This window comes from Podarcis vaucheri (genome assembly GCF_965113315.1).
Source record: "Podarcis vaucheri genome assembly, chromosome: 1".
Taxonomy (NCBI): domain Eukaryota; kingdom Metazoa; phylum Chordata; class Lepidosauria; order Squamata; family Lacertidae; genus Podarcis; species Podarcis vaucheri.
In genome coordinates, this window is record NC_138759.1 from 85303548 (window position 1) to 85330072 (window position 26525).

General features: G+C 45.8%; 1 long non-coding RNA gene across 1 annotated transcript in view; it reads right to left on the reverse strand.

Moving 5' to 3' along the window:
• Positions 1-618: 618 nt before the first annotated feature.
• Positions 619-26525, reverse strand: part of LOC309526868 — a 117333-nt gene continuing 91426 nt past the window's right edge. The window contains exon 2 of the long non-coding RNA XR_014216989.1: positions 619-968. This is a non-coding gene — a long non-coding RNA (uncharacterized lncRNA). The remainder of the gene's footprint in view (positions 969-26525) is intronic.

Below are 26525 nucleotides of genomic sequence, written 5' to 3' on the forward strand. Positions count from 1 at the left end.
GCAGAATTCAACCCTGCATGGTATTGCTCCTTCCCAAGGAGTTTCCCTTAAGGGCAGGTGCTTGTGAACGAGCAACACTGAGCTCAATGGAATGTTTTGCTTATCAGATGGTAAGTGCAGGATTCAACCCTGCATTTTGCACTCACAAACATGCAGGACCTTTCATTCAGTCAGGAGAGGGGGAAAGAGATGCAGCTTATCCCCCCCCCCGCTCAACCATATGTTTACTTAGGTTTTTAAAAACCCTAAGTACAGGGCCATCTTTAGCATATGCGCTGCCAGGACGCAAAGATCCACCCAGCGCCCCCAAATTTAGTTTAGTCTCCCCCAAAGTAACCTTTATTGAGCTTTTTTGGGGAGGGGGGAGCCAAAGTTGTTGACCTTGTGGGGGAGGGTGAGCTCAAAGTTATTGAACTTTTTTTGGGAGGGGGGAAACGCTCACCTATAACAACCTTTTCACTGCTGCCAATCAAGAGAGACCAGTATACAGTAGGCATACATTTGGTGCCCCCCAGAATTAGATGCCTGGGTGCCCCACACCCCTTGCACCCCCTTAAAGATGTAGCACCCTGCTTGTGGTTAACGCTTAGCTGGAATGAAATATTCAACGCAGCAATAGAGAAATTAAAATAATAATTTATTTGTCAGACAAATAAATGAGAGGCACAGTGGTATATGGTTACCAAGCTCTGGCCTGGTCTCCTGCCATTATGGCCAGCACTTATATTCCCTCAGCCCAGCCCCCTTGCTCCTCCTTTGGCTGCCTCTGTCCAATCAGCCTGGTTGAATTTCCTATTGGCTGATTGCTATAACCAATCCTAAAAGATACACCCATTTCCTATTGCCTTTTATGGGATACAAAAAGCTATATATTCTTCTATCTATAAATGACAAATAAGTAGTCATATATCTTACATTTGTCTCAACAAGGAACCTTAATTACCAGCTCACCTCTTGCCCTCCTTGCCCTATTGCCCTCCAAAACAGATGGTTAATAGTTTTAAATTTTTATCTTAAACAGATGTCAGAGATCTTGGGTTCACATTCTCATGCATCATCAATGAAAGATCTCTTTTTTAGAGGTCTTTAAACAAAGGCCTGACAACCATATGTCAGGGGTGCTCGGTGGCGTCTCCTGTCTGGCAGGGGGCTGGGCTCATCTGCCCCCCATGTCTCCTACAGCAATATGACTCTATGAAATAAGAATTTAACATTTCTTTCTTTCTAGATCCTTTGCATAATTATATTTAAGCCAGTATATTTCATACATTATCATAGATAGCTTTTTAGAAGAATAAACCTTCTCAAAGGAAAGGAAGGACCAGTTTACAGCCTCAAAATAAAATAGGAAAAAAGCCTCTTCTTCTGTTTACACTCCCCTTCTCCAGCCAGTTGCTTTCTTTTCCATTTGCTCTTGGCCTTTAACCTTAGGAAGATATGGCTCAAGTTTAATGGGAGGCACATGGTTTTATTTTACTGTTTACCAACTCTTAATTATGTAGGGTCAGTGTAACCTTACTCTCAGCCTGTAATTCCCTTTTTACGACTTTGAGAATTGTTTTCTGCTATAAATCAGGGGGCCCCCTTGTCCAGGAGAATAAACATCTTGCCAAAGTACTTAGGCAGCTGGTCTTCTGCCTGGCATAAAACATTTGAAAATCTTTAAGCTCATTTTAAAATACAGACCCTAATCAAACTATAAGCCTTGATAAAAATGCAGGCTATGATTAGATGCCTCATTGACAGCCCTCCCTAAGTAGCCCTGCCCCTGAATCAGAGGCACCAGCTTGCAAGGCCAGTGTTGCATGTGTGACATACGTGTGATGTCAAGAGGTCAGGGTGGAACCAAACATGGTGACCATGCAGCTTCAGTGTCTGGTGACTTCTTATCCAATTCCTCTTGGTACCACCACTGATGGGAGGCTGCTTCAACCCTTCTTCCCCTCTGCAACAGCAGCAGGATGAGAATGAGTCAACCGCTGTAGTTGTGCAACACTCATCTCCATGCTCCACCTCTGCACTTTTTGGACATTGGAGGAAGCCCCCACTCCCAAAATATAGGGAGGGCAAAAGGGCTCAGGCCCCAGGAGCTGGCACCGCTGCCTTTAATTGATCAGGGACCAGATTTTGGGTGGATGACACTTTGGCAGGTCTGCCAAATCCAGGGAATCTAGATTAAGGCCCTGGTACAGTTTCAGAGTTTGTATGAGTCTGTGCACAGTCCTAATAAATGGCTGCAATAAATAAATTATAAAATGTGACTTGTCTTTCTATTTTGAAACAAGACAAGGCTAGGTAGGAATGTTTGGTCCTAAGTGCTATCTGTGACTTTTTTGTACATACAATGAATGGGTTGAACATATTTTTTTTTATATTGCTGAGTATTATAACATTTAAATTAAAAAGGGATGCTGCTTTATAATGATTCAGAGCAGCAATCCAGCAGCCCCCTTTTAAGATTCCGAGAAAACTTTGGAGATTCTGTGGTTTAAACAATGAGACAGAACCAGGAAAGCAAAGTGCACCAATGGGGAGTAGAAAACAGCAGCCATTTTGGACGACAAGAATTCCTATAGAGCAGTGTTTCCCAAACTTGGGTCTCCAGCTGTTGTTGGGCTACATCTCCCATCATCCCTAGCTAGCAGGACCAGTGGTCAGGGATGATGGGAATTGTAGTCGAAAAACAGCTGGAGAGCCAAGTTTGGGAAACCCCGCTGTAGAGCTTGGTGTCCAAATAACTCATTCATCAATCACAGCTCTGACTGCACACATGGATTAAAAACATTGAAAGGCAGGAGCAGCCTGGTGACTTATTTCATATAAATTGCTTAGAAAGTTGCATGTACATTCTAGAAGGTCTTGGTATTTACAGTGGTACCTCGGTTTTTGAACATAATCCGTTCTGGAAGACCGTTCGAGTTCTGAAACGTTCAAAAACCGAGGACTCAACAGCCGACAGCTAGGCCTCTGGATCTTGTAGTCAGCGGAGGCTGCGTGGCATGTTCAACTTCTGAGGTGTGTTCGAAAACTGAAGCATTTACTTCTGGGTTTATGGCATTCGTAAACTGAAATGTTTGTCAACAGAGACATTAAAAAACCGAGGTACCACTGTACTTTTTATTTTTTTAAAAAAAAGCTTAGACTCTAGGCCCCTTGCAAGTCTGGACCCTGATGAGATGGCACCATTATAATCTCTCTCTCTCTCTCTCTCTTGATGTTATGGGGAATTTTCCCAAGGCTCAGGTGAAATTGATGAGTTTAGTCAGCTGCAGACACCCAAGTTTGGAGGCAGATAGACTAATCCTGAGCCATCCACACCTAGTGTGACTTTCTCTGCTCTGCAGCAAGAGACATAAAGGTGATTGAGAGCCTATAGGGAATCCTCACACGAGAATGAATAAATACTCTGTGCGCTCAACTCTGTCCAAGCTCAACCCTCTGAATGCTGCTGAGGCTCCATTCCATAGGTGAGCTACTAAAGTATGAAAATGGTGTTCAGGAGACAAGTCCTAGGAATCTCTGGTTGTTGTTGTTGTTGTTGTCATCTGCAATTCATTGAGTACTTTAAAATAGATATTAATGGTAGACAGAATGGTGCTTAGAGTTTAGGATTTTGCTCATTTCCTACAATTAAAAATGCTGCAATCCATAGCTGATTGTGCTTTTGGATGCTCAAATACATATCTTGCATAGATTGGAATTCCTATTAACTTCCGTGTGGGTGGAAGGGAGCCAATTTGTGTGTTCTGAGGAATATGTGAGTGGATCAGGTTTTTTTCACTGAAAACAAAGAGAGAAGTAATTTGGTAGGGAAGATAGCATTATACAGGCACCAGAGTTTCCACATTTGGAAAAGATTACAGGAGGGCACTAAGTTAAAATCTACCTTCAAAAGGTGTTTTCATGCAAAATGTGTAGGATTTTAAAAATTAGTAGCACTTTAAAAAGGTAAAGGGACCCCTGACCATTAGGTCCAGTCATGACTGACTCTGGGGTTGCGGAGCTCATCTCGCTTTATTGGCCGAGGGAGCTGGCGTACAGTTTCTGGGTCATGTGGCCAGCATGACTAAGCTGCTTCTGGTGAACCAGAGCAGCCCACGGAAACACCGTTTACCTTCCCGCCGGAGCGGTACCTATTTATCTACTTGCACTTTGACGTGCTTTCGAACTGCTAGGTGGGCAGGAGCAGGGACCAAGCAACGGGAGCTTACCCCATCGCGGGGATTCGAACCAACAACCTTCTGATTGGCAAGTCCTAGGCTCTGTGATAGTAGCACTTTAAAAAGGTAAAGGTACCCCTGCCCGAACGGGCCAGTCTTGACAGACTCTGGGGTTTGTGCGCCCATCTCACTCAAGAGGCCGGGGGCCAGCGCTGTCCGGAGACACTTCCGGGTCACGTGGCCAGCGTGACAAAGCTGCATCTGGCGAGCCAGTGCAGCACACGGAACGCCGTTTACCTTCCCGCTGGTAAGCACTTTATCTCCAAGTAAAATAAAACATGAAATATTTACAGGCCTCAGAAGTAAATAACATTGAGTCTAGTGTGGCTTACCCCTGAATAAATGGGCATCTCCTGAAAATAGAACATTCTGTAATTTGAAGGGAATTCTGAAATATCTCCTCCTGAATTTAAAAAGGGTGTAGTTCCACAAATCTCCCTCTTGCACATCATTTGCTCCTAATGACCATATGCAACTGGCAGGATTAAGGAGATGGAAATTGTCTGACCCCTCCTCCCATCTTCTTCGCTCTCTCAAAATAGATAGTAGATACTCAGCCTTTTTCTTTCTTTCTGTCCCAGCAGCTAATCTATAATAAAAAACATGTCTGTGTGGAATCATTCAAGCACCACTGAGTTTATTCTCCTGGGAATCACAAGCCGAATGGAGCTGAAACTGCCCCTCTTCTTTCTGTTCCTTCTGATCTACATTGTCACCCTGGTGGGGAACATAGGGATGATCTTGCTCATCAGGAAAGACCCTCGCCTCCACACCCCCATGTACTTCTTTCTCAGTAACTTGGCTTTTGTGGATGTCAACTATTCCTCAGCCATCACACCCAACATGTTAGTCACTCTCTTGGCAGAGAACAAACGCATTGGGGTCATTGGATGTGCAACTCAGATGTTTATGTTTGTTATATGTGGGAGTTCTGAATGCCTCTTGTTGGCAGTGATGGCGTACGACCGGTATGTGGCTATCTGCAAGCCACTGCGTTACCCCATCATAATGTCAGGGAAAAGGTGCATGTGGCTAGTAGCTGGTTCCTATTTCCTTGGCAATTCTTATGCAGTTCTACATACAGTGTTTACCTTCACTCTGTCCTTTTGTGGGCCAAATGTGATCAACCATTATTACTGCGACATTCCCCCACTGCTACAGCTTTCTTGTTCGGATACACACACCAACGAAACAGTAATATTTGCACAGGTTAGCATAAATTGCGTCGGCACGACAGCAATCATCTTGCTCTCCTATGCCTGTATCTTGGCCACCATTTTGAAGATCCATTCATCTGAGAGCAGGCGCAAGGCCTTTTCCACCTGCACATCCCATCTGACGGTTGTCAGCTTATTCTACGGGGCAATTTTCTTCATGTATCTGAGACCCAGCTCCACGTATGCACTAGAGCAAGACAAAGTGGCCTCGCTATTCTACACGGTGGTGATGCCCATGCTGAATCCCCTCATCTACAGCCTGAGAAACAAGGAGGTTAAGGATGCATTTTGGAGACTGCTTGGGAAGACACTGCCATTGTAAAGGACAATTATGGAATAACAAACCAATATAATAATGAACAGGATATTCAACTTTCATTCTGTTTACTAATATTCATTATGCCTTTCAGTTTATTATTGTTGCTGTATTTCTATTTTAAGGGCTTGTTCTAATGGTGGTGCAAGTAGAAGGAACCTTCCTAAACCAATGTTTATCATGTATTTATTTATTTATTAGATTTATATACTGCTCTTCATTAAAAGATCTCAGGGCAGTTCACAAAATGTTCACCTCCCTGTTGCAGCCCCCTCTACCAAGGACAGATGCATCAGTCATATCTACATGTCCATCCCATCCCATTTCCAGATTAATTTGCAATATTTACTTTTAAAAGTACAAAGAAATTTTTGCATATAATACATACACATACTTTTATTACAAAATACATACAGTATATAAATATTATTTGATCCCAAAATGAGCATTTTAAATACCTTTTTCATCTTGCGTGCGTTTTAAAGCATATTTTATCCTAAAACACACATTTCTTTCCTGCTTTTGTTTCCATAAAGAAATGTATTGTGAAATTCAGAGAAGCAGAAAGAAAATTACACTCTGATCTATGTATTATTCTGGGAGACGTGGATTAGGTTTGTTCACTTACAAATTCAGACAAAATTCATCTCCGAGGCATCTTAAATTTTTTACATTTTTTAAAATGCCAAAGCAGTCAGTAGGATAGCCATTCTCTACTTTGCAGAGAACAGTTCTCCATTTGAAGAGTTATCCCAGGACAGCCCTCTAATCTGAAGGGCTACCAATTACATGCTTAGTATATAAAGAGAAATCAAGAAGAAAAAGCAGCAGAGGCCTTGAGGTTGCCTATCAATGCTTAGCTCTTGCACTGCAGTCTAAGTAGACACAGATGCCACCTGGTCACAGTCTTTGCTACTATGGGGAGATGTATTGCATTTCAATTGTAGTAATTATTTCCAGATTTGCATCTATACACATTAGCACCTGCAAATGTTATGTGAACCTGTGTCCTACTTCATCCTCTTTATTTTTGTCAGATTAACAATGGGTAAGTCACCACCCTGGCTTTAAGTCATGGAATCTGGAGTTGTACAGCCTAAGAATAGGTTTACCTCCTCAAGGAGAGACAGCTAGCAGCAAATACAGCTGAATGTGCATTTGTTTATATCAAGAGATATAGCAGAAATGCATCTGCGCATAAGTGTTTATATGCTAATGCTAGAAGCCTCTGAACCTAGATGGGAAAACTGAATGCAGGAGAGGAAAGTTAGGGCTGCCATACATCCTGACTTTCCAGGACATGCCTTGGAATAAAAAAAAAGCACAACTTTTGTTCCTCTAAAAAAGAAACACCCAAAAAACTCTGTTCTGATTTTCACTTGGAGATATGGCAACTCTAGGAAAGTGCCTGCTTGTATGCTGCCACGGGCATGTAGCTGGCCACTGTGAGAATAGGATGCTAGACTAGATGGGTCATTTGGCTGATCCAGGAGATTCCTCTTATGTTCTTACGCCAGGCATATACAAACTCAACCCTCCAGATGTTTTGGGACTACGACTCCCATCATCCCTAGCTAACAGGACGAGTGGTCAGGAATGATGGGAGTTGTAGTCCCAAAACATCTGGAGGGCCGAGTTTGCCTATGCCTCTCTTATCCAACATTTACTCCTATCTGAAAGAGCTGTGGTGGATACCACTATAAACACTATAAACCACTATAAACAATATTGCTTGTTCAAGTAGCTACACACCCAACTAGAAACATGCAATTTGATGCGGTTTTCACACGTGAAACATGGATCTCCAGATTTAGAAAGGATAAAGACTGCAATGTACTTGAACATTCTGGCCCATGTAATTTTAACATATGCATTACAAACCCAACTGAAGCAAAAGCTCCATTAAGCATTATGTGTGGGAACTATATTTATCATGGTTTTCCACTGGTGAATTCCCTGTGATCCACCTATTATGGATACAGGCTCCAGATGGATATGTAAGTTAGTGATGATGATCTATTAATACACTAGTGGTTATTATAGGTAGAATGTTTACAAAGATATAATTCCTCTTAGAGACTCATTAAGTTTATGGAAGCAATAATTACTCAAGGCAAATCTTTATTTAGCATTAGGAACAATGCTTCCAAATGTTAACAATGATTATGGTCTTAACAAATGATGAGATTGGAGGTCCACAATGGCCTGCGCTTGCCCAGGCAGGTGCATTATGTGACCCGTGAGAACAGCAAAATAACCAGACTGTACAATGGTGATGGGATAAAATCAGGCCAAATCTTTCTTGAAAGCAGCAGGCAGTGCAAGGGTTGCCATGGCATTGGGTCCCAAGATCAGTTCATCATTCCACAAGCTCCGTATTGATGGAATGGATCTGCTGGATTTGGATGGCTCCAAACCTGTTCGATGGGAGTCAGCTGATGTTGAAACTGCCATGGTGCAGGCAGGGTCTCACTGGGAGACCAGGGTGCAGATTCCAACCAGGCAGATACTGAACCTGCACTTGGGATTGCCATGGCCAATCCTCCTCTCAGGCCCCTTATGGCCTCCCCTATACTATGTTGATCTTGACTAATGCCATTTCTGCCCTCATACAAACAACATTCTTCCGGCTAACAAAGGAAAGCCATAATTTCACTGAGGGAAAGGTGAGAAAAGCCCCAACCAAATGCCAATCAAAAGGAAAGAAATTCCTTTCTGGTCCTTTCAACCAATGACCCAGAATTGCTATGTGAAGGCTCTAACCCAAGAGCAGGCAGGTAGGAAGCTCTCAAAGCAAAATGGCTGTGAGCTTCAGGGGAAGCAGCCTTATATAGGCTTTCCCCTCCCCTCTTCAGCAAGGACCCATGAGGAAGCTTTTTCACACAAGCCTATCACACAGAGAAGATACTGGGCAAAACCTGGCCACAGCCCCACCGGCCAAAGGGTCCCATGCTTATTGGGCATGGAACGGGGCTTATGTCTGCTTGACAAAGGAAAGGGTGTTTTGGAAACCTGGGAGATGAAGGTTGTGGCCCTACAATTAGACAGAGTGAGACAACCACCTCAGAGGGAAGATGATGAGAGAAGGCAGCGCTCATTCTTCCTGAGACTCACCTGGGATGTTCCCAACTCCCTAAGTCAGCGCCCTAGTGATGGTGCTTGCTCAATGCTGGTCTGAGTTGACTGGCTTTTCCAGTCAGTTAATCTCTCTGATTCTGTCAAAGATAGGACCTTCGGGAAAAGGCAGCCAACGTAGTCCACATGGTTCAGCAGGAAAGCACTGTTCTTAATATGTGATGCGTGCTGATGCCATTACTGCTGCATTTGTTTGAGTGGACAGTGAGCATGCACCAGGTATAGAAGTAAGAGAGTGGCAGCAAAGTGTTGAAAGGCAGAGGCGTGTGTTCCATGTATCTTGTCCTGCACTTCCTAAGCTAACCAGCAGACAATGCTGACCCAGTGCTGGTTTTGAAGTAAGATTCAGTTGCTAGTCTGATTGGCTTCTGTACATGGGGGTGTCTAGGCAGCAAAATATATTGGGCTGGCCCCGCAAGCGTTATGTAGATTTCTCTAAAGCCCATAGAAGAACAAGGAAGGAAGAAGATGAGGAAGTGCTATAGGAATGAATAACTCATTCTAGAACAAATGACTATTCACAACAGCCCAGACTAATTGGGCAACTTATCTTCAGCATCACACTAAAAAGTATATGTGAAACTTAGGGGAGTTAAGTCCCAGAGGTAACAGCAAATAATAAATACTATGAGAGGCTCCTCAAGATAGCAGACAATCATGTTCAACAAGCAGGTGCTTCATCTCACTGGGTAAGCTGGCAATTAATCACTTCTGAGTATGGTATTTAGGGGCCAATGCTTAGCAATCACAAGCATTTTTATCACTAGTGTTAATCACCAATATAGAGACAAACAACATAGTAGCTGCTGTTGGGAAAATAGATGTAATATATGCCTGGAGGGCTGGATAGTCTATATTGGATAGCTAAGGGAGGGTTGATGGGAGACATCAGGAATTGACAATGCACTGCAGGGAGCAGCAGCAGAAAGTAAATTGATGGTAGAGGAAACAAGTAAAGATGATTTATGGAAAAGGAGCATCTTGAGGGGCAACCTGGGAGGAGGAGGAGGATCCATCTCTAAATACACCCATTTCAATTGTGGAAATAGAGCTGGCTATTAATCAAGCAAAAACAGGTAAATCATCGGGTCCTGATGGGCTCACCGCCTCTTGCTATAGAACATTTCGAGATCTTCTAACAATACCACTGAAAGATACAATGAATGGAGTACGAGAAAGACACAGCACTTGAAATTTGCACCCTAGCCTAAGTCATTAATTACCTTCCTACTGAACAGCCCACACCACGGCCCATAATCGTCTTATGGAAAACGTTTAATAGCTTGACCATGATTCCATAAGAAATCAACATTTTACCATTGAAGTCCCCCCCCCCGAGGTTAACTATAATTTTATTACTATCTACTCTTAGTAGAATTTTCAGATTTTCAGGTTACATCTTTGCCTCCTTTGCCAGGAATGAAGAAATGAGGTATGAATTGGGGTGAATAAAACATGCAGTTAAAAGAAACACCCTAACACCCCCCTCATTGTGGGCTCCTGAGAGCTGGGAGAATAAGCCTACCAAAATTCTATCCCTGCTCTGAGCACTAGAACAGTCTCACCTTGCCTGTTCACCTTAAAGGTAATCAACCACAGGTGTAATGAGACAGACAGAATCCTAGAGTAGCTTCAATTCTGTAGCACTTATGCAAGACAGTTGTGAGAAGTCGATTGGATAAGCATCTCTTCACCATAAGGGTGCCTCAGTTTAACTCCCTCCTGACCCATCTTACCCCTGCATCTGTGTCAAACTGGTGTTTCACCAAGTTGGCCCAATTACCATATCCCTCCCTCAACATATCCCTCTACTACTACAGCATGAAATAGATGTGGGGGGGGCCAGTGCTCTCAGTTTGCCAATTCTGAGGGTACCCACCCCAATACAAATTCTACTTAACCCCTTAAATAGGGACTGGCTACTCCCATGCTCTAAATACATAAATATATATACAGTAAAGGTAAAGGGACCCCTGACCATTAGGTCCAGTCGCGGATGACTCTGGGGTTGCGGCACTCATCTCGCTTTACTGGCATAGGGAGCCGGCCTACAGCTTCCAGGTCATGTGACCAGCATGACTAAGCTGCTTTCTGGCGAACCAGAGCAGTGCACAAAAACACCATTTATCTTCCCGCTGGACTGGTACCTATTTATCTACTTGCACTTTGTGCTTTTGAACTGCTAGATTGGCAGGAGCAGGGACCGAGCAATGGCAGCTCACCTCGTCATGGGGATTCGAACCGCCGACCTTCTGTTCGGCAAACCCTAGGCTCTGTGGTTTAGACCACAGCACCACTCGCGTCCCATATATACAGTATATAATTATAAATATAACAAGTGGCACATTAGGAGAGCCGCCACTCTGGAAATGCACTGAGGAGGGTTAGGCTTTTAAGCCTGTCCACATTCCTCCTTTGACTGGCAGATGCATCCCACCAGCTATGGGTCACCAAAACGGAGTTGGGTGAGGGAATTACCCTTCACCTGAAACAAGGGCAGAAGAGCAGCATTCCATTCACTCTTCCATGCTTTGTATTTTGAAACCCTTTGTTTTAGAACTCTGGAAGCACATGGAATCTTCGTCCAAAGTCACCTGTTGAAATGGTATTTTGTTTTGTTTGCCACACAAAGGGAACTGATCTGAGAAAATAAAAGATTACTTTGCTAACCATTGTTTCTCGGCCCACACAGGTAACTTTTATATGAGGAAATGTCTCTGGAGAATCACACCACAATCACTGAATTCATTTTTCTAGGAGTCACAAACCGAACAGACCTGCAATTGCCCCTCTTTATCCTGTTCCTTATTGTCTATATTGCCACCGTAGTAGAAAATCTGGGCATGATCTTTCTGATAAGGAGTGACTCACAGCTTCACACTCCCATGTATTTCTTCCTCAGCCACTTGGCTTTTGTGGATCTCTGTTATTCTTCCACCATCACCCCCAAAATGTTGGTGGATCTCTTGTCAGAGAGAAAGAGCATTAGGGTTTCAGGCTGTGCAACCCAGATGTTTCTGTTTGTTGTATTTGGGATTACTGAGTGCCTCCTGCTAGCTGGAATGGCCTACGACCGTTATGCGGCAATCTGCAACCCCTTGCTGTATTCAGTTATTATGTCTGAGGAAAGGTGTGCCTGGCTCGTTGCTTGTTCATATGGAGTTGGACTGTTCCATTCAGTTACCCACACCACATTCACTTTTACTTTGTCCTTCTGCAGAGCAAATAAAATAAATCATTTCTTCTGTGATATTCCTCCACTTCTCCAGCTTTCTTGCTCTGATACCCACATATATGAGATGGTGATCTTTGCTTTGGTTAGTGTAAATTGTGTGACCACCACAATGACCATTGGCATTTCCTATACTTGCATACTGGTTACGGTTTTGAAGATACGCTCCCCAGAGGGCAGACACAAAACCTTTTCCACCTGCACCTCCCACTTGATGGTTGTTACACTGTTCTATGGGACAATTTTCTTCATGTATCTCCGACCCAGCTCTGCATACAGCCTGGATCAAGACAAGGTTGCCTCCGTGTTCTACACAGTGATGATCCCTATGTTGAACCCCTTGATCTATGCCCTGAGGAACAAGGAGGTTAAATGTGCCCTCCAACGAGCGATTGAGAGGATGTTTTCACTGTGAAATGAAATAGCAGAACAGCTGGAACAAAGTACAAGAAAAGAACCTTGCAATACAACTTGATCACTGTTATCATTGATCTGTTCTCCATGGTTGTTTGTTGCGAGTCCTAGCAGGGAATGAATTTGTAGTGACAATAACCATGGCTTCATGCTTTTTGTACACGTGAAGGACAATTGAAAAGCCTATTGCCTTTATATAAAAAGAATTCTCATTCCTCAGGGGTTACTGGAATGAAAACTTTATGATGAAATTGAGAGAAGGCTATTGCAGTGCTAGGAAATTTAGAAACATACAGTGACATTCATAGTGATAAGAGCTCTATATAGATCAAAGGTGCAACCCAATCAGTTTCTGTGCTAAGAATGCCTTTCTCGGGATGAAGCAAATAATAATAATAATAATAATAATAATAAAGCGTGTTCTCACTAAAGGAGAGCACGTGTTGCGGATGGGTCAGACAAAGCACCCTGTAGTAATTAGGTGGATTGGTTTAAGGGGCCTACTTTTGGCTGGAGTTGGTGTTGCTGGGGTAAATTTGATGTAGCACTTTTGGAGGAGGGGTCAGAGGATATTTAAGGAAGGTCCACAGCAGGGTACTTTCTCTTTCGCTGTGGACATCGGATCTAGCTGGACACAGTGAAGGACTGGTTGTATCAAACAATTACTCTTCTTCTCTATCTCCCCTTTTCCTCTTTTTCCTTTTCTTTTTCTTAAATTAATCTGTTCCCCTCCCCTTTAATTAATTCAATTTGCCTTCGCCTTCCTCCCCGGGCCTAGTGCCCTGTGGGCCACTGGGGACTGGGGGGTGGGGACGGACCCTGGCTGCTTTCAGCCCGGTTTGCGGCTGAGGCAGGACGGTTCGTGGCTTTATTCCCGAGCCTGGGGCCCTGTAGGGTTGGCTGGCTGGGCAATCACCCCCCTTTTTAAGTTTAATTAATTTGATTCCCCCACGCGCGCGTTGGCGGCTGGGGACCGGGGCGCGGGTGCTTGGGCTCTGCCGCGGCCTTGGCTCTCGCCGGGCCGCTGCCGCCCGCGGCGCGCTCCGGAGCGCTCCGCTCGGGGAGGGAGGCGCTGAGGGCGCACTGAGCATCGGCGGAGCCGCGCTGCCCGGGCGCCTTGGGCCTTGTTTCGGCCCTCTGAAGGCGGGCCGATAGGCCTTCCCCTCCCGTCGCGCCGGCCAGTGGCCGGGATCGGCCGTGAGAGACGGCGGGCTGCTTACCTGGCTAGGGGGCGGCCTGTGCGTCTTCGGCCCCCTGCCCTCGTCGGCGGTGGTCGCGTTTGCGCTCCGGCGCGCGCGGCGTGGCCTGGCCGGCCTTGGGGTTTGAAGCGCGCACAGCGCGCTCGGCCGTCTGTTGGGGCCGTTTTCCTCCTGTTCGTGCCTGAATCAAGGCCTGGATCCCTTCTGGTGGCGCAGGTTGGGGAAATCCCCGTCGTAGGCAGTTTGGCGGGAGCGCCATCTTGCCTGCCTCCCTGCATTGTTGCTGACCCCCAGTGGCCGTCTGAGAAATTGCAGCCTTTTTATTGGAATTGTTGCAGGCTGCGCTACCTGGTGGTAACTGGTAGAATTGCACTTGACTGGAATTGTATTCACCACTGTACCATTTATTTGGCTTGATTGTTGGTTTTTTACAAATATTGTTTATTGTGGTTAAGTGTTATTGTCTTTCCATCTGTAGTAGGTATGGCCTCAAAACGGAAAGCACCTGAAGGGCCTAGTCCGGCGTCTTCGGCGAAGAGGCCTATAAAGGGCCCCTCTCAAGCCTTGCGCTTTCCTGAGCCGAATCAGTCACTGCGTCGCATACAGTCTATGGTCACGGGCTTGCCCAATGACCCTGCTACTCTGGCTCGTGTGGAAGCTGAAATGGGCGACATCTTACAACGATGCTCAACTCCATCGACTTCCTCTGCAAGGCCCGCCCTTCCTGGGGGCGCACCATCGCTGGTCGCCTCATCTAGTGATGATGAGAGTGACTTCATAGCAGCTGGGGGCTATTTGCCTGATGCCTCTGGTCAGCCTCCGAGTTCACCTGAGCCTCCGGCCGCCACGCCTAGGGGCCGTAGAGGCACTAGGGGTACTGCCAGGAAAAGGGCATCTGCTAGAGGGCGGGTAGCCCGCGCCACTGGTGCGCCACCTCCTCGAGTTGCAAGGGCGGCTTCTGGGCATTCACAAGTTGTCTCTTCTCGACCTATATTAAATACAGATCAGCAAGGTGACGCCTCCGAGTCTTCGGTGGAGGACAGCCTGCTTCCCCCTCCGAAAGCATCTTCCGGGGGTCGCCGCCGCCGAAAGAAAACCAGGAAGCGCGCCAAGAAGAGTCGCAGGGACACTTCATCCTCCCTTTCAGGTACCTCGTCCTCTAGTTCTAGTAGCGATGAGGAACCTTCTCTTAAGCTCTATTGGGGCTTTGGGGAGTCTTCTGGACTTCCAAAATGGGCCTGGGAGCGGAGGGCAAACTCCCACAGGGTGCATTATGGGGCAGTCTTGGAGTGCCGTGATGGAGCGTTGGTTCCTGATGTGAGGGTGGGCACCAATTCAGCCAGGGACCTCATACCCGGTGCCCACCTGGCTTCCAAACTCCGCTCTAGGATTTTGGATGGCCGTTATGTGGACATATTCAGTCTTGCCCCCCCATTGGAAGGCCAAGACATCCAAGAAAAGGGATCGGTTGCCTCTAAGAAACGGCTAGTGGTGGCAAAGGCCGACAGGACGTTTGAGCAGTGGCTAGACAGTTTTCAGGTTTTTGCTGGAGTGGTATCTGCAGCTTACCCTCGGAGATCTTTGCACCTGTGGGTTTATTTGTCTATCGTACGTTCCGCTTTTACAATGGCGGGAGAATCGGCTGCGATATCGTATGATGAGAATTTTAGGCGCAGGGCAGCCAAGATCCCCACGGCCCGATGGGACCGGAAGGATCTGGATGTGTGGACCACTTATGTGGCGCCGCGTATTGACAAGAAGGCCGTGGACCCAGTGAAAGCTAAGGCCATTCCCAGCAGGGTCGGTCGCAAATTGTTTTGCTGGGATTATAACAAAGGAACCTGCCTGCGACAATATTGCAGGTTCTCACACACATGTGAGAAGTGCTCTGGCAACCACCCTGCATCAGCTTGCACGGGAGGCCGCCGGTCGTTTCGGAAAGGTGGGGGCTCTCAGCAGCCCCCAAAGGGTGCCTCCCCGGCTCCTGCAGGCGGAGCAGCCAAATAACATCCTGTCCTCATTAGCCCAGACCCCGGTGCGGCTGCAGCCGCTCCTGGCGTTACTGCAGTCATACCCAGACAAGAAGTCCGCCTCTTATTTGCAGAATGGTTTTTCGTTAGGTTTCAGGATCCCAGTGGTTTCTTCCCCGGTGGCAAGGAACCCAGTGAACCAGAAGTCAGTTTTGGATATGCCAGAGGTGGCCCGAAGGAAAATTAGGAAAGAGCTGGCCTTGCAGCGGATGGCAGGCCCTTTTGTGGAGCCCCCGCTTCCGAACTTGCATATCTCTCCATTGGGCATTGTCCCTAAGAAGGCCCCGGGGGAATTTCGCCTAATTCACAATCTTTCGCACCCCAAGGGCACATCAGTAAATGATGTTATTCCCCCGGAGCTTTGCACGGTGAGGTACGCTTCCCTTGATCAAGCGATCAAGATGGTTCGGAAGTTTGGGCCAGGTGCCCTTTTGGCGAAATGCGACATTGAGTCGGCATTCCGTTTGCTTCCAATTCACCCCGATGACTTCTGGCTACTGGGCTTCCAATTTGAAGGGGGATTTTACTTTGATAAGGCCATGCCAATGGGCTGCTCGGTAGCCTGTGCGGCCTTTGAGTGTTTCAGCTCATTCTTGGATTGGGCTTTGCGCAAGAAGACTGGTTTAAGCGGTGTCACTCATTATCTGGATGATTTTTTATTGGCCTCAGCCAGTGACACGGGGCATTGCGTTAAGCTATTGCAGGCCTTTAATGAGCTGACACAGGAATTGGGTGTGCCTTTGGCCGCGGAGAAAACGGAGGGTCCTGTGACACAGTTGACTTATTTAGGTATTTTGTTGAACACCGTGACCCAGACGTCTAGTTTACCGGCGGACAAGATAGTTACGCTGAAGGCAGTAATTAAGGAACTGTTGCCCCTTAGGAAAGTAACTTTACGTCAACTTCAGTCGTTATTGGGCCATCTAAACTTTGCTTGTAGGGTGGTCGCCCCGGGGCGACCCTTTTGTTCCCGTTTGGCCAGACTCATGTCAGGCTTGAGAGCCCCGAGACATAGGGTGCGACTGTCTCGCCAAGTGAAAGCTGATCTTCAGATTTGGTTGGAATTCCTGGAGGAATTCAATGGGGTGTCCTTGTGGCAGGACACCCTAAACCTTCGCTCAGATTTTCAGGTGCACTCTGATGCGGCAGGGTCTTTAGGGTTCGGCCTGTATTGGGACGGTAGGTGGTGCGCAGAGCCCTGGCCATCAGCTTGGCGTGGGGAAGCGGTAGTTCGGGACTTAACGTTTTTGGAATTCTTTCCTATTGTAGTGGCTGTTTACTTGTGGGTCGAACATTTCAGGGACCGCCGAGTTTGTTTTTGGACCGATAACCTGGCGGTGGTGAATGTGCTAGCCAAGCAGTCTTCACGGTCTCCCAGGGTATCAGCCCTGTTGCGGGCTTTTGTTTTACATTGCTTACGTTTTAACATTGTGTTTTCTGCCCGTTTTGTGCCTGGTGTGTCTAATGTGATTGCCGATGCTCTGTCCCGTTTTCAGATGGAGCGGTTCAGATCCCTGGCGCCAGAGGCTCGAGAACGTCCGGAATTTTTCCCGGATCACCTCTGGAACCTTGGCAGCACTTAGTTTTACAGGGAGTAGCTGCATCTGTTGCCCCCTCCACTTTGCGGTCTTATGAGAAGGCTTGGGGTGATTTTTTAAAGTTCATTGGGCAGCCGGAGCGGGGAGGTGTGGGTAAGCCCCACTCTACTTCTCAGGTGCTCCAGTACCTGGCGCACCTGTTTCAGAAGCGTCGGGCAAGTAGGACGCTCAGACTGCACTCTGCAGCAATATCCTTCTTTAGTAAGGCATTCTTTAATAAGGACCCATGCGGGAAATTTGTGGTAAGAAAGGCACTTGAGGGCTGGGGACGGCTTCGTCCCTCCAGGCCTATTCCCAGGCGGCCCATTACATTTCACCTGTTGTCTCGGATGCGTATTAAACTGAGGAGCATCTGTTGGTCCAGGTTTGAGGCCCGTCTGTTCGCGGCAGCCTTTTCTTTAGCCTTCTTCGGGGCCCTGAGAGTAGGTGAAGTGGTACTTGAACCTAACCGGGGTGGTGGTTCCAGGGGTCTATTACTAGAGGACGTGAGTTTGTCTCCGTCTGAGGTGCAAGTCAACGTCAGGAGCTCAAAAACTGATCAACAGGCTAGGGGAGCGGTGATTCGGCTCCCCGCCACTGGAGAGAAGGGCCCTTGTCCGGTTAAGGACCTCCAGAGGTATTTAGCCTTGCGTCCACCAGGCATGGGCCCCTTGTTTGTTCACGAGAATGGGCACCCGTTGGCTCGTCACCAGTTCTCTAAAGTGCTCCGCAAGGCCATTGAGGCATGCGGCCTGGCAGCCGCTGAGTTTGCACCTCATTCCTTCAGGTTTGGGGCCGCAACGACGGCCGCACATTGGGGTTTATCGGCTAGGAGGATAAAAGACCTGGGTCGTTGGAGGTCGGACGCATACAAGGGTTATGTACGTAAATGATGCAATTTCGTGTGCTTACGCATCTGTTTTACCCTAGGTCAAGCCCCTACACGTATCTGGATTGTGGGGCACAGTATTGTGCACTGGGCAGCTCGCAGAGCTCGACAGTCTGGCTTGGGTGATGATCTTGGCTTTCCGCAGGAAGTGAAAGTGTCCTGGATCGCCAGAAGGGGAATGCTGTGGAAGGAACTGCTGCCGCTTATCCAGAGGCGTGTTCTTTTGGAAGGCCCTCCTACGGCCATTGTCATTCAGCTTGGGGAGAATGATTTGGTATCGCATTCTTGTTTTGTTCTGCGTGCTATGATATTGGGAGATTTAAGGGATTTGGCGGCCATGGTGCCGCCAACGAAAATAATTTGGTCAAAATTACTGCAACGCCGTAAGTGGAGAGGTAGCCCTTGTGTGGAAGCCACCGAGCGGTCTAGGAAACGGATTAATGCTGCAGTGAGCAAGTTGGTGGCTGATTTGGGCGGGTTGGTGATTCCACATCCCTTGATTAGGTTTAAAGCCACTGAATTGTTTATGATGGATGGGGTTCACCTGTCGTCTGTTGGGAATGATGTGTGGTTGAGTTCAGTGGTGGATAAGTTGAGGGTGTGTTTGAGACTGTGAGTGGTTGGCGGCGAGCGTAAGGGGCTCGAGTGGCGGTTAGGCATTGGTCTAAATTGGTTGGTGGAGGGGTATGGATTGGCTGTGCCTGCCCCTCCAATGCTGCTGCTGCATGGGAATTCCGTTAAAGGAATTCAGGGACTTACCATCCATTCGTCCAAACCCCTGGAATCGGGCTTGGGCCGTGTAAGTTCCTAGGAGCATGCGGGGAGAAGCTGAGGGTCTGTGTCGCAGCTCCGCCTATCCCTGAACTTGTTCCTCCACACTGGCTTCCGCTGGAATCCGGGAGTCAGTGCTGTCCCCAAGGCGGGAGGGACAGATAGTCGTAACCAATGCCTAAGCAACCACTCACAATTTGTATGAAAATAAAGTTGTGGCCAAAATTATGCCAAAAAGCTTAAACAAAAATTATGTGTGATGTGTGAGTTATTGGGGTTAAGGGTGTTTTGGGGACCTCAGCACGCAAAGCGTGTTCTCACTAAAGGAGAGCACGTGTTGCGGATGGGTCAGACAAAGCACCCTGTAGTAATTAGGTGGATTGGTTTAAGGGGCCTACTTTTGGCTGGAGTTGGTGTTGCTGGGGTAAATTTGATGTAGCACTTTTGGAGGAGGGGTCAGAGGATATTTAAGGAAGGTCCACAGCAGGGTACTTTCTCTTTCGCTGTGGACATCGGATCTCCCGCCCGCCCTCCCTTGTTGGGCTTGCGCTTTGACCTTGCTTTGCCTGTCATGGGGTCGTTCGCCTTGGTGCGAGGGCCCAGTAGGAATTTACCATTTGGCTGATTAGTGCGTGCCTCTTGGGTTTTGCCTACTGCTTAGCAATACGTCACAACTTGTAAGGTTGGCGGTTAGGCATTGGTCTAAATTGGTTGGTGGAGGGGTATGGATTGGCTGTGCCTGCCCCTCCAATGCTGCTGCTGCATGGGAATTCCGTTAAAGGAATTCAGGGACTTACCATCCATTCGTCCAAACCCCTGGAATCGGGCTTGGGCCGTGTAAGTTCCTAGGAGCATGCGGGGAGAAGCTGAGGGTCTGTGTCGCAGCTCCGCCTATCCCTGAACTTGTTCCTCCACACTGGCTTCCGCTGGAATCCGGGAGTCAGTGCTGTCCCCAAGGCGGGAGGGACAGATAGTCGTAACCAATGCCTAAGCAACCACTCACAATTTGTATGAAAATAAAGTTGTGGCCAAAATTATGCCAAAAAGCTTAAACAAAAATTATGTGTGATGTGTGAGTTATTGGGGTTAAGGGTGTTTTGGGGACCTCAGCACGCAATATTAATAATAATAATAATAATAATAATAATAATAATAATAATAATAATAATAATTTATTTGTACCCCTCCCATCTGGCTGGGTTTCCCCAGCCACCCTGGGCGGCTTCCTACAAAGATTAAAAATAAATTAAAATGTCACACATTAAAAACTTCGCTGAACAGGGAACAATGACTGCTATTCTAGCACAATGTTAGAAAGTTCAGTATTGTGTAGGTGTCATGGGCCAGAATGTTGCACAATGTGAGGATATTACTGAATTGGCACCTGCCACAATTTATTTATATATTTTTATCCCTTCCTCCCTGCAATGTAGCTAATATGGCTTTCTCAGCTTTATCTCAGTTTTTCCAACAAGGTGCGTTAGGCAGAGAGACGGTGAGAAACCCAAATTCAAGCCTGAATATGAATTTGAACGTATGACACCTAGTGACATATATGGTCCTATGTACAATAAGGGACGTGGGTAGTGCTGTGGTCTAAACCACTGAACCTCTGGGGTTTGCAGATCAGAAGGTCGGCACTTTGAATCCCCGCAATGGGCTGAGCTCCCATTGCTCTGTCCCAGCTTCTGCCAACCTAGCAGTTCGAAAGCACACCAGTCCAGCATTTTGTTCTCACAGTGCCCAACTAGATGTCCAAGCAAAGCCCTGATCTACAGCCTAAGGAACAAGGAAGTGAAGGTTGCATTGAAGAGGTCTATACAAAGGAAACTTTCTTCTCAATAAAAGCTTTGCTTAAGACAAAATGAGCTGCAGTCATTGATAGATCTGCCCTCCATTAATTTTGCCTTTTAAAGCCATCCAAGTTAGTAGCCATCACTACTTATTGTGGGAACAAATTCCAGATTATAACTATGGGCTGTGTGAAGAAGTATGATCTTTTATCTGTCATGAATTTTCCAATATTCAGCTTCATGGGATGGCCACCTGCTCTAATGTTATTCGAGTGGGAGAAAAACTTTTCTTTGTCTACTTTCTCTATTCCATGCATCATCCCATGGCTTCTGACAAAATTAACTGGAATCTTACTAAAAACATATTTCTTTAAATTGTAAAGATTTTAGTAAGAACATCCCTAAACTGCACTAGCCACAGTATTTGTTATATTGACACCTCAATTTCAAAGCTCTTTGCTTTGTCTGAATCTATACAAGCCTCTGCCCCACCAGAACACCCTCCTAGTGCTTTGCCCCAGTGAGAGGTATCTGCTAATGGAGGAGAAGGGGGCCATATTGACAATTCCCCTACCCACTGCTGCCCCAAATGTCCCTTGAAAATCTAAGCTGGAGGGTGGGGGAACAACCTACCCAGTCCCTGAGATCACTTTCTGAGGCCCTCCTAAGTGTGCCTCCTCCACCAGAGGTCTGGAGGGTGGTAACATGAGAAGAGGCCTTCTCTGTGATGGCTCCCCATTTGTGAAATGCTCTCCCCAGGGAGATTCAGCTGGCGCCTTCATTATACATCTTTAAGTGCCAGGCAAAAATGTTCCTCTTCAACCAGACTTTTGGCTGATTAATTTCTATGGACCTTTAAGTGTGTCTTGTGGTAGGGTGGGTGTTGTTGGTTATTGTTTTGTTATTGTTTTTGTGGTTTTATTCTGTGGTTGTTATGCTGTGAACTGCCCTGAGATGATGGTGTTGGTGGTGGTGATGGTGATATTTCACTCTTTCTCTCTCTGGAATTCTGCTCGACAGCGCCATTTCACCTCATTTTCCATTAAGAGGCAAATAATAATAATTAGCTGCCTGTTGGTCGTTTTAGTTTCTATGAGACTTCAGGAGGGATTAAAGTCTGAAAAAGTGATGTGTGAGGAAGCTCAAGTGATGTGTAAGGAAGCTGTTTATCTTACAGCAGCCAAACAAAAGTGCTCCATAATAAATTGCAAGGTAGTCTCTTGCAAATTAAGATCAGAATAGACATTCTATTTATGCTAAGAATTCTGAAAGAACAGGACTGCTGAGAGAATAACATCTGGAGGAAAAGTAATGTTAGGAACCAAGTGTCACTGGAAAGATTGGTGAAGAAAGAAAATGGAACAGAGCTCCTTATGGTACCCATATGATACCAACAATCAGGGGGTTGGCAATCAGATTAAGGGAACATTTGTAGCTTATTTTAGAGTTGAGGAGAGAAAATGTTATTGCAAATTATCAGATCCCTGTGATTCAACACATCTAGTTCATTTTAATATTATTTTACATCTTACATGAACTTGCTGATCTATCTGCCTCAAGCGCTCTCTCTCTCTCTCTCTCTCTCTCTCTCTCTCTCTCTCTCTGACTGCAACAGAGTACCACAGCTGTTTATGCAGAAGCTGCACAGAGCTTATTTCCAAAGGTATGTAAAAGTATGCAAAAGTGCACTTTATGCTGTGCTTTCTTGTGTTGCTGTAGATAGAAGTATGTGAAATGAAAGAAATGACTTGCATGAATTCTTTGACAGTTCATAGCACAGGAGTAAATATCTCCTGAGTAGATGCAGTGATAATCCAATTTAACAGTCTTAGATACCATCCATACTCAGAAATAAGTCCTACTGTGTTCAGTGGGGTTTACTCCTATGTGATCATAGAGCTGTAGTTGGAAGGAACCCTGAGTGTCATCTAGTCCAACTCCCTGCAATACAGGAATCTCAACTAAGCTCTTTTAGTACGAATTGGTTTGCAAAGATTCTAACTGGATTTGTTTTTCCAACATTCACAATTTTAGATGGTGTTGGATTTGCTGGCTTTTTAAAGTAGAAGTGTGCCTACAGCAGGATCAATGTAAGAGGCACACCCTGTACTAGAAGCAATTCATGATTCTGAGCTCTCACACTGTATCTAATATAGACAGTTCCCTGCACAAATTGACAATGCTTCCCCAAAACATCTATGCCTCTGAAATTTCGTTGGACTACAGCTTTCATCATCCTTGTTCATTGACCCACGCCCACATCTCTAGTTGTGCATATAGGTAACTTTAAACATGGACTTGGTGGTCTTACAGATACCTCCTCTTTAGAAGGTGATTTCATTTCTTTAAATTATGACAAGCCCAACCTGGTGCATTTGGGATTCCTCTTGCTCATTCTACTGTGTGGTGCCTTGGACCTTTGCCCCAGACTCCTGCCCTATCACAGGGCAGGACTGCTCCCTATCACACCAGAGTTGAGCACAAAACCTCCATCCAATTCAGCAACTCACCTAAAACTTTGGCCCACTAGTTTGGGCTGGGGAGCCCAGAAAGAAGGCATGGGGCAGGTGGCCATTCCCTGGTCTTTTTCACAAGCATCTGATAACCAGATATATAATGCTGCTTCTGTAATTGATGTTTCAGATTAGCCACAGACAGTACAATCCTATGAATGTTTACAAATCCGGAAGAAGGTCTCAGTGCATTCAGTGAGATTTACTCCCTTGTAAGTGTACATAAGATTGCAGACTAAAAGCATAGCAAATCTGTTAGTCTCTAAGATGCTACATTAAACTGTTTGTTGGTTTGAATGCAAGCCGGCAGCAAACTATGCCTGAAGGTCTTGTCCTTCAAGCATGCATAAGTTTTTCTGTTAAAGTAATGCAAGATCATAGTCATCCCTGCCACTGCTGGCAAAGAATTCCATACATTGGTTGTAAAGTGTTGTTTTACCTGTGCTATGCTTTGGTGTTTTTTCAGATCTGGACATTTCACCTGGGTGCAATGTCTGAAGAAAACTCCACAACAGTGGTCAGTGAGTTTGCCTTTGTGGGATTAACAAACAACCCTACACTACGAACTAGTCTCTTTTTGGTGTTCCTGGTTATTTATATGATCACCTTGGTTGAAAATCTAGGAATGATTGCGTTAATAAGGGCCAGTCCCCGGCTCCACACTCCAATGTACTTCTTTCTCAGCAGCCTGTCTTTCCTGGATGTATGCTTCTCTTCTGTGTTTGCTCCAGGGGCATTAGTGAACTTCCTAGCAAAGAAAAGGTCCATTTCCTTTATTGGGTGTGCAATGCAAATGTACTTTTTTATAGGTCTGGGGAGCGCAGAGCTCTTTCTCTTGGCTGCAATGGCATATGATCGCTACGTGGCTATCTGCAAACCCTTGCTGTACCCAGTCCTCATGTCTCCTAGAGTCTGCATTCTTCTGGTGTTGGGGTCTTATGCTCTTGGCTTTTTGCACTCTCTCCTTCACACAGTCCTCACCTTCAGGCTGTCATTTTGCAGGTCTAACAAGATCAATAACTTTTTCTGTGACATCACAGCACTTTTGGCCATTTCCTGTTCAGATATCCACCTCAATGAACTCCTGATTTTCTATGTGGCTGGTCTTGTAGAAATAACCACCATCTTGAGCGTTGTAGTTTCTTATACATATATTCTCACCAACATTGTGGTGAGGATCAGTTCGGTCGCAGGCAGGCTGAAAGCTTTCTCCACCTGCACCTCGCACCTCATTGTGGTTACCATTTTCCACGGGGCAATTCTCATTCTGCATTTCCGACCAACCTCTAGCGATGAATCTTTGGTTCAAGGCGTCTTTGACAAAACACTGAATGTGTTCTATACAGTTGTCATCCCTTTGCTCAACCCTTTGGTTTATAGCCTCAGAAACAAGGAGGTAAAGGATGCTTTGAGAGGCTTTCAGTGGAAGGTGTGTGACAAAATATTTTGTTAATGAACCTTATAAAATCAAATGGGCATGGCATTATTAAATCTGTAAAGTCTGGAAAGAAAGAAGGATGCACCAAATTCCTTCTGGCCTCTATGCGCTGATTTGGTGAGGAATGTAATGTTTCCCTTAAACTATGTCCATATTATTCCAAGGTGAATGAAGGGAACATTCTATGCTATGAATGATATATGGTGTATCCCCTAATATGGAGTTTGACCACTGTTTTAACTATTCTCTTTTGTATGATTAACATAGTGCTTAATAGTGCATTGTATCCCCACCTCCTTAAGTCAGAGATGGGGAGTTGCTGTAGCCCTCTTGGTGTCATTGGGTTCCAATTCGCATCAGACTCATGATCAGGCAAGATGGGAGTTATAGTCCAGCAATGTCTGAAGAATCACAGCTTCATCACTCCTGCCCTAAGCCATAGGGAGTATGAGAAGTGCTCCTGTTCAGTCAACTTGGAACAGGAACCTTTCAGTGCTGTTCAGAACTCTTGAAGAGATTAGTTTCAGGACATGAAAATTAGCAAACTCTACAAGTGCTCCTATTTTCCAGGGACAGTTCTCAATTTACAAAAGCCGATCCAGTTTCTGATTTGATCCTGGAACACCCCTCTTTTCCTTAGGATGTCCCTATTTTCATCAGAGAAATGTTAGAGGGCATCCAACCCCTGAGCCAAGGAGATCAGTGACTCTACAACCATTAGAAGACATCTGAAGACAGCCCTGTATAGGGAAGTATTCTTAAAATGTTTAATATTTTATTATGTTTTTATATATGTTGGAAGGCACCCAGAATGGCTGGGGCAACCCAGTCAGATGGACAGGGTATAAATAATAAAATCATCATTATCATTCTGGAATAGGACCTCCTTATTTTAATTAGAGTAATGTTGGTGGAGGGTATGAATTAGCTGTCAGAAAAACTAGTGTGGGCCTGCTTTAAGCATTTTACATCTAGATAATTGGGGGAGGAGAGTGGTACAGGCGTTGGAAAAGTTAAATTACATCCTATAAGGGATTTTATTTTTACTTCACATTCCATATTCATTTCTATAATTTGTTGAGGATTGAACAACCTATTTTCTTCTTTTCTCCCCACCTCCATTTTCTCCCCCGCCTCCTTCACATTCTGGAACTCTTGACAGATTATTTGACAGTGTGTGATTTTAATTTACAAAATTTTTTCTGTGTATCTAGAGAAACTCCCGTTTGTGTTGAAACCACTACCTTAGTTTTGGGTGGCTGCATTTTACATCCTTGCTAACCTATCCACACCCTGAGAGGTTTGCTTTTCTGCCCACGGCTCCAGACAGTAGTGCTCTTTAGACTTTGTTGGAAGTGGGGAGTTTCAGAAGAGAGGAACGGGTGCTTTTATCTCCCCTACTAAACTTTCCCCTGTTGTGTTACATTATATGGCTGTAGGTACCTGTCAGTCCTAAACTGAGCATGTTATATATTTATAGTGAGGGACATGGAAGCTGACAGGGGTGGGGGGCGGAATCGGGGGTGTAGGGGAGAAATATGCAAGAAGCTTTTGGGATGCTGCTTATCATGCTCTTTTTGAAATTGCAATTTATAAAGCAGTCAAAGCCCCCTTTCTGCAAGGGTGGAGGGGGGGCTTGGATTTGACAGAGTTGTCCATCTATCCATCTTGCCCACCTGCTGCCTGCCAAGTGATGCCAACATCATTCCATTGGCACAGAGCACCCTTTTCTATCCACCAAATGTATGGCCAGATAGAAGTATCACCAATGGGATTGCTGC